The sequence below is a fragment of the Arachis ipaensis genome, chromosome B5 (assembly GCF_059453495.1).
Source record: "Arachis ipaensis isolate K30076 ecotype BB chromosome B5, ASM5945349v1, whole genome shotgun sequence".
NCBI lineage: Eukaryota > Viridiplantae > Streptophyta > Magnoliopsida > Fabales > Fabaceae > Arachis > Arachis ipaensis.
This window is the reverse complement of record NC_142440.1, coordinates 91,059,939-91,068,908: the sequence shown is the minus strand read 5'-3', so window position 1 is coordinate 91,068,908 and position 8,970 is coordinate 91,059,939. Positions and strand designations below refer to the sequence as shown.

The 8,970-nt window shown below is 37.5% G+C and overlaps 2 non-coding genes across 2 annotated transcripts; both read left to right on the top strand.

The window, feature by feature from the left end:
- The first annotated feature begins 201 nt into the window (after positions 1–201).
- Positions 202–309, top strand: LOC148564942 (small nucleolar RNA R71). The gene has a single exon (XR_015885469.1). It is a non-coding gene; the product is annotated as a small nucleolar RNA R71 (small nucleolar RNA).
- A 7,402-nt stretch (positions 310–7,711) lies between these two features.
- Positions 7,712–7,819, top strand: LOC148564941 (small nucleolar RNA R71). Its single transcript, XR_015884626.1, has one exon. It is a non-coding gene; the product is annotated as a small nucleolar RNA R71 (small nucleolar RNA).
- The last annotated feature ends 1,151 nt before the right edge of the window (positions 7,820–8,970 follow it).

Genomic DNA, 8,970 nt, shown 5'->3' with positions numbered 1-8,970 from the left:
CTTCCTCATAGGCGTCCCATTATTCACAGGATTCCTTTTAGAAGTGTACATGAACTAGTTATTTGCAACCATGTCAATGAGTTCTTGAGCTTCTGCAGGCGTTTTCTTTAGGTGGATGGATCCACCTGCAGAATGGTCCAGTGACATCTTTGATAACTCAGACAGACCATCATAGAATATATCCAGGATGGTCCATTCTGAAAGCATGTCAGAAGGACACTTTTTGGTCAGTTCCTTGTATCTCTCCCAAGCTTCATAGAGGGATTCTCCTTCTTTCTGTCTGAAGGTTTGAACATCCACTCTAAGCTTGCTAAGCTTTTGAGGAGGAAAGAACTTGGCTAAGAAAGCCGTGACCAGCTTATCCCAAGAGTTCAGGCTATCCTTGGGTTGAGAGTCCAACCACACTCTAGCTCTGTCTCTTACAGCAAACGGGAAAAGCATAAGCCTGTAGATCTCGGGATCAACCCCATTGGTCTTAACAGTATCACAGATCTGCAAGAATTCAGTCAAGAATTGAAAAGGATCTTCAGATGGAAGTCCATGAAACTTGCAGTTCTGTTGCATCAGAGAAACTAATTGAGGTTTAAGCTCAAAGTTGTTTGCTCCAATGGCAGGAATTGAGATGCTTCCTCCATGTAAATTGGAATTAGGTGCAGTAAAGTCACCAAGCATCCTCCTTTCATTATTATTATTTTCGGCCATATTGTCTTCTTCTTTTTCAAAAATTTCTGTCAGATTTTCTCCAGAGAGTTGTGCTTTAGCTTCCCTTAGCTTCCTCTTCAGAGTCCTTTCAGGTTTAGGATCAGCTTCAACAAGGATGTTCTTATCCTTGTTCCTGCTCATATGAAAAAGAAGAAGAAAGCAGAAAATATGGAATCCTCTATGTCACAGTATAGAGATTCCTTTATGTGAGTAGAAGAAGAGAAGAATGTAATATAAGGAAGAGAAGAGGAAAAACTCGAACACAGAGAGGAGGATGGGGTTCGAATTTTTGGGTGGAAGAGAAGTGTTAGTAGATGAATAAATAAATAGAAGGAGATGAGAGGTGAGAGAATTTCGAAAATTAATTAAAATAAAAATTAAATTTAAAGTTAAATTTCGAAAATTAAAGTTTGAAATTAAATTAAAAATTAAAATTTAAAACAATTACTTAATTAAAAAGGAATTTTGAAAAAAAGAGGGAGGGATTTTCGAAAATTAAAGGTAGAAAGTTAGTTGGGCAGTTTTGAAAAAGATAAGAATCAAACAAAAAGTTAAATAGTTAAGAGATTTTGAAAATCAAATTTTGGAAAGATAATATTGAAATTTGAAAAAGATGTGATTGAAACAAAAAGATAAGATTGATTGAAAAAGATTTGAAAGTCAAATTTTGAAAAGATAGGAAGTTAGAAAAGAAGTTAGAAAAGATTTTAAATTTGATTTCGAAAAAGATATGATTGAAATTGAAAAAGATATGGTTGAGAATTATTTTGAAAAAGGTTTGAAAAAGAAATTTAAAAAGATTTGATTTCGACAATTAAAGTTGATTACTTGACTAACAAGAAACAAAAAGATTTGATTTTAAAATTTAAAGATTGAACCTTTCTTATTAGGCAAGTAACAAACTTTACATTTTTGAATCAATCACATTAATTGTTAGTAATATTTTCGAAAATTATGAGATAGAATTAAGAAAAAGATTTTTGAAAAATATTTTTATAATTTTCGAAAATAAATAAGAAAAAATAAAAAAGATTTGATTTTTGAAAAAGATTTTGAAAAAGATAGGATTTTCAAATTGAAAATTTGATTTGACTCACAAGAAACAACTAAATTTTAAAAAGTTTTGAAAAAGTCAACTCAGATTTTCGAAAATTTATGAGTGAAAAAGGGAAAGATATATTTTTTTATTTTTGAATTTTTAATGATGAAAGAGAAAAACACAAAATTGACTCAATGCATGAAAATTTTTGGATCAAAACATGTGATGCATGCAAGAACACTATTAATGTCAAGATGAACACCAAGAACACTTTGAATGTCAAGATGAACACCAAGAACTTATTTTTGAAAATTTTTAAGAAAAGATAAACATGCAAGACACCAAACTTAAAAATTTTTATTCTTTAGACATTAATAATTCAAGAATGCATATGAAAAACAAGGAAAGACACAAAACAAGAAAATATGAAGATCGAACAAGAAGACTCGCCAAGAACAACTTGAAGATCATGAAGAATGCAATGCATGAATTTTCAAAAATAATTTTTAGAAAATTAAAAAGATGCAATTGACACCAAACTTAAATCTTGACTCTAAACCCAAACAAGAAACATCAAATTATTTTTGATTTTATGATTTTGTTAATTTTTTTTTTATTTTTCGAAAACTAATTGGAAAAAAATGAAAAAGAAGAAATTATTTTTTTGTATTTTTCGAAAATAAGAAATAAAAAGCTTAAAATTAAAATAAAATTACCTAATCTGAGCAACAAGATGAACCGTCAGTTGTCCAAACTCGAACAATCCCCGGCAACGGCGCCAAAAACTTGGTGTGCGAAATTGTGATCTAGATGTGAAATTGTTGTTCAAAATTGATTCCCTGGCAATGGCTCCAAAAACGTGTGCACAATACCATGGTCCAAACATAACTTCACAACTTCGCACAACTAACCAGCAAGTGCACTGGGTCGTCCAAGTAATACCTTACGTGAGTAAGGGTCGAATCCCACGGAGATTCTTGGAATGAAGCAAGCTATGGTCATCTTGTAAATCTCAGTCAGGCGGATTAAATTGTTTTAAGAAATTATAGTGGATGAAAATAAATAAAATATAAAATAGGATAGTGGTACTTATGTAATTCATTGGTGAGAATTTCAGATAAGCATATAGAGATGCTTTTGTCCCTCTGAACCTCTGCTTTCCTGCTGTCTTCATCCAATCCTTCCTACTCCTTTCCATGGCAAGGTGTATGTAGGGCATCACCCTTGTCAATGGCTACTTCCCATCCTCTCTGTGAAAATGGTCCGATGCGCTGTCACTGCATGGCTAATCATCTGGAGGTTCTCGATCATACTGGAATAGGATTCACCCTCCTTTTGCATCTGTCACTACGCCCAGTACTTGCGAGTTTGAAGTTCGTCACAGCCATCCCTTCCCGGATCCTACTCGGAATACCACAGACAAGGTTTAGACTTTTCGGATCTCAGGAATGGCCATCCATGGGTTCTAACTTATACCACGAAGATTCCAATATCTCGGACTCGGTCCTCTGTATTAGATATCCAAGAGAAACTCATTCTAGCTTGTTTGCATGTAGAACGGAAGTGTTTGTCTGGCACGCATTCATAGGTGAGAATGATGATGAGCGTCACATAATCATCACATTCATCATGTTCTTGGGTGCGAATGGATATCTTAGAATAGGAATAAGCTTGAATTGAATAGAAAAACAGTAGTACTTTGTATAAATTCATAAAGAATAGCAGAGCTCCACACCTTAATCTATGGAGTGTAGAAACTCTACCGTTTGAAAATACATAAGTGATAACGGTCCAGGCATGGCCGAATAGCCAGCCCCCATGAAAGTCTAAGATATCATAAAACTAATCAAAGATCCCTTACAAAGATAGCATAAAGTCCTATTTATACTAAACTAGTTACTAGGGTTTACAGAAATGAGTAAATGATGCAGAAATCCACTTCCGGGACCCACTTGGTATGTGCTTGGGCTGAGCTTGAAGTTTACACGTGGAGAGGTCATTCTTGGAGTTGAACGCGAGTTTGTAACGTGTTTCTGGCGTTGAACTCCACTTTGCAACTTGTTTCTGGCGCTGAACGCCAGACTGCAACATGGAACTGGCGTTCAATGCCAATTTGCGTCTTCTAAACTCTGGAAAAGTATGGATTATTATATATTTCTGGAAAGCCCTGGATGTCTACTTCCCAACGCAATTGAAAGCGCGCCATTTGGGGTTCTGTAGCTCCAGAAAATCTACTTTGAGTGCAGGGAGGTCAGAATCCAACAGCATCTGTAGTCCTTCTTCAACCTCTGAATCTGATTTTTGCTCAGGTCCCTCAATTTCAGCCAGAAAATACCTGAAATCATAGAAAAACACACAAACTCATAGTAAAGTCTAGAAATGTGATTTTTAATTAAAAACTAATAAAAATATACTAAAAACTAACTAAATCATACTGAAAATTATGTAAAAACAATGCCAAAAAGCATATAAATTATCCGCTCATCAGTTTCTCTAGCCTTTGGTGCCATAAATGGTTTTGGAAAAACAAAAAGCTTTAGCTTTTACCACACCAAACTTAGAAGGTTGCTCGTCCTCGAGCAAAAGAAGAAAGAAGAGAGTAGAAGAAGAAGAAATAGAGGAGATGGAGGGGGCTTTGTGTTACGGCCAAGGGGGATGGGTAGTGTGTATGTTGTGTGAAAATGAAGGAGTGAAGATGGGTTTATATAGGAGTTGAGAGGGGGGTATGGTTCGGCCATTATGGGTGGGTTTGGGTGGAAAAGTGGTTTGAATTTGAATGGTGAGGTAGGTGGGGTTTTATGAAGGATGGATGTGAGTGGTAAAGAGAGTGGTGGGATTTGATAGGTGAGGGGTTTTTGGGGAAGAGGTATTGAGGTGGTTGGTGAATGGGTGAAGAAGAGAGAGAGAGGTGGGGTAGGTGGGGATCTTGTGGGGTCCACAGATCTTGAGGTGTCAAGGATTTCTCATCCCTGCACCATGTGGCGTGCAAAAATGCCCCTTGCTGCCAATCCTGGCGTTCAACGCCGATTTGCGTCATCTAAACTCCAGAAAAGTATAGATTATTATATATTTCTGGAAAGCCCTGGATGTCTACTTTCCAACGCAACTGAAAGCGCGCCATTTGGGGTTCTGTAGCTCCAGAAAATCCACTTTGAGTGCAGGGAGGTCAGAATCCAACAGCATCTGCAGTCCTTCTTCAACCTCTGAATCTGATTTTTGCTCAGGTCCCTCAATTTCAGCCAGAAAATACCTGAAATCATAGAATAACACACAAACTCATAGTAAAGTCCAGAAATGTGATTTTTAATTAAAAACTAATAAAAATATACTAAAAACTAACTAAATCATACTGAAAATTATATAAAAACAATGCCAAAAAGCGTATAAATTATCCGCTCATCAGTTTCTCTGGCCTTTGGTGCCATAAATGGTTTTGGAAAAACAAAAAGCTTTAGCTTTTACCACACCAAACTTAGAAGGTTGCTCGTCCTCGAGCAAAAGAAGAAAGAAGAGAGTAGAAGAAGAAGAAATAGAGGAGATGGAGGGGGCTTTGTGTTTCGGCCAAGGGGGATGGGTAGTGTGTATGTTGTGTGAAAATGAAGGAGTGAAGATGGGTTTATATAGGAGTTGAGAGGGGGGTATGGTTCGGCCATTATGGGTGGGTTTGGGTGGAAAAGTGGTTTGAATTTGAATGGTGAGGTAGGTGGGGTTTTATGAAGGATGGATGTGAGTGGTAAAGAGAGTGGTGGGATTTGATAGGTGAGGGGTTTTTGGGGAAGAGGTATTGAGGTGGTTGGTGAATGGGTGAAGAAGAGAGAGAGAGGTGGGGTAGGTGGGGATCCTGTGGGGTCCACAGATCATGAGGTGTCAAGGATTTCTCATCCCTGCACCTTGTGGTGTGCAAAAATGCTCCTTGCTGCCAATCCTGGCGTTAAACGCCAGGCTGCTACCCATTTCTAGCGTTTAACACCAGCTTCTTGCCCATTTCTGGCGTTAAACGCCAGTCTGGTGCCTATTTCTGCGTTAAACTCCCAGAATGGTGCCAGACTGGGCGTTTAACGCCCATTCTGCTACCCTTACTAGCGTTTAAACGCCAGTAAGTTTCTCCTCCAGGGTGTTCTATTTTTCATTCTGTTTTTCCTTTTGTTCTTGCTTTTTCAATTGTTTTTGTGACTTCACATGATCATCAACCTACATAAAACACAAAATAACAAAAGAAAATAGAAATTTAACATAGATAAGTAAAAATTGGGTTGCCTCTCAACAAGCGCTTCTTTAATGTCAATAGCTTGACAGTGGCTCTCATGGAGCCTCACAGATGTTTAGAGCAATGTTGGAACCTCCCAACACCAAACTTAGAGTTTGAATGTGGGGGTTTAACACCAAACTTAAAGTTTGGTTGTGGCCTTCCAACACCAAACTTAGAGTTTGACTTTGGGGGCTCTGTTTGACTCTGTATTGAGAGAAGCTCTTCATGCTTCCTCTCCATGGTGACAGAGGGATATCCTTGAGCTTTAAACAAAATGGAGTCTTCATTCACTTGAATGATCAATTCTCCTCTGTCAACATCAATCACAGCTTTGGCTGTGGCTAGGAAGGGTCTGCCAAGGATGATGGATTCATCCATACACTTCCCAGTTTCTAGGATTATGAAATCAGCAGGGATGTAATGGTTTTCAACCTTTACCAAGACATCCTCTACAATTCTATAAGCCTGTTTCTTTGAATTGTCTGCCATCTCCAGTGAGATTCTTGCAGTTTGTACCTCAATGATCCCTAGCTTCTCCATTACAGAGAGAGGCATGAGGTTTATACTTGACCCTAGGTCACACAGAGCCTTCTCAAAGGTCATGGTGCCTATGGTACAAGGGATGGAGAATTTTCCAGGGTCTTGTCTCTTCAGAGGTAATTTCTGCCTAGTCAAGTCATCCAGTTCTTTGATGAGCAATGGAGGTTCATCCTTCCAAGTCTCATTACCAAACAACTTGGCATTTAGCTTCATGATTGCTCCAAGGTACTTAGCAACTTGCTCTTCAGTAACAACTTCATCCTCTTCAGAGGAAGAATACTCATCAGAGCTCCTGAATGGTAGAAGTAAATTTAATGGAATCTCTATGGTCTCAGTGTGAGCCTCAGATTCCCATGGTTCCTCATTAGAAAACTCCTTGGAAGCCAGTGGGCGTCCATTGAGGTCTTTCTCAGTGGAGATTACTGCCTCTTTCTCCTCTCCATGTTTGTCCATGTGAGACGTGTTTATGGCCTTGCACTCTCTCTTTTGATTCTCTTCTGTATTGCTTCGGAGAGTACTGGGAAGAAGCTCAGTAATTTTCTTACTCAGCTGACCCACTTGTGCCTCCAAAATTCTAATGGAGGACCTTGTTTTAGTCATAAAACTTTGAGTGCTTTTGATTAGATCAGAGACAATGGTTGCTAAGAAGGTGATGGAAAAGGCTTGCTATTGCTAAACCTGTTTCTTCCACCATTATTGTTGTTGAAACCTTGTTGAGGTCTCTGTTGATCCTTCCATGAGAGATTTGGATGATTTTTCCATGAAGGATTATAGGTGTTTCTATAGGGTTCTCCCATGTAATTCACCTCTTCTATTGCTGGGTTCTCATGATCATAAGCTTCTTTTTCAGAGGAAGCTTCCTTAGTACTGCCTGTTGCTGCTTGCATTTCAGACAGACTCTGAGAAATCATATTGACTTGTTGGGTCAATATTTTATTCTGAGCCAATTTGGCAGTAAGAGTATCAATCTCAAGAACTCCTTTCTTCTGAGCTATCCCATTATTCACAAGATTCCTTTCAGAAGTGTACATGAATTGGTTATTTGCAACCATTTCAATGAGTTCCTGAGCTTCTGCAGGCTTCTTCCTCAGATGAAGAGATCCTCCAGCAGAGCTATCCAATGACATCTTGGATAGTTTAGACAGACCATCATAGAAAATACCTATGATGCTCCATTCAGAAAGCATGTCAGAAGGACATCTTCTGATCAATTGCTTGTATCTTTCCCAAGCTTCATAGAGGGATTCTCCTTCTTTCTGTCTGAAGGTTTGGACTTCCACTCTAAGCTTGCTCAATTTTTGAGGTGGAAAGAACTTTGCCAAGAAGGCATTGACTAGCTTTTTCCAAGAGTTCAGGCTTTCTTTAGGTTGTGAATCCAACCATGTCCTAGCTCTGTCTCTTACAGCAAAAGGAAAAAGCATAAGTCTGTAGACTTCAGGGTCAACCCCATTGGTCTTGAGAGTGTCACAGATTTGCAAGAATTCAGCTAAGAACTAATGAGGATCTTCCAATGAAAGTCCATGAAACTTGCAATTATGTTGCATTAGAGAAACTAATTGAGGCTTAAGCTCAAAGTTGTTTGCTCCAATGGCATGGATTGAGATGCTTCTCCCATAGAAGTTGGGAGTAGGTGCAGTAAAGTCACCAAGCACCTTCCTTGCATTGTTGGCATTGTTGTTTTCGGCTGCCATGGTTTCTTCTTCCTTGAAAAGCTCTGTTAGGCCCTCTAAAGAGAGATGTTCTTTAGCTTCTCTTAGCTTTCACTTCAAGGTCCTTTCAGGTTCAAGATCAACTTGAACAAGTATGCCTTTATCTTTGTTCCTACTCATATGAAAGAGAAGAGAACAAGAAAGTAGGGAATCCTCTATGTCACAGTATAGAGATTCCTTGAGGTGTCAGAGGAAAAGAAGAATAGAAGGATGAGTTAGATAGAAGAGAATTCGAACATATAAAGAAGGATAGAGTTCGAATTGCACCTTGAGGAGGAGTGTTAGTCCCTTAAATAGAAGGATGTGAGAAGAGGGGAAGAATTTTCGAAAATAAATTAAAAAGATTTTGAAATAATAAAAAGAAATTTTGAAAATTTGATTGAGATTTTCGAAAATTAAGATTGGGAAAGAAATTAAGTGATTTTTGAAAAAGATTTTGAAATTAGAAATAAAAAAGATATGATTGAGAGTTGATTTTGAAAAAGATGTGATTGAAAATATATGATTGAGAAGATATGATTGAAGATCAAATTAAAAAGAGAAGGTTTTAAAATTAAAGTTGATTACTTGACTAACAAGAAATTAGAAGATATGATTCTAGAATTAAAACTTTTGATCCTTTCTTAATAGGCAAGTAACAACTTGAAAATTTGAAGTAAATCTTTAATTATAATAAGGATTTTCGAAAATTAAAATAATGGAAAGAAATTGATTTTGAAGAGATATGATTG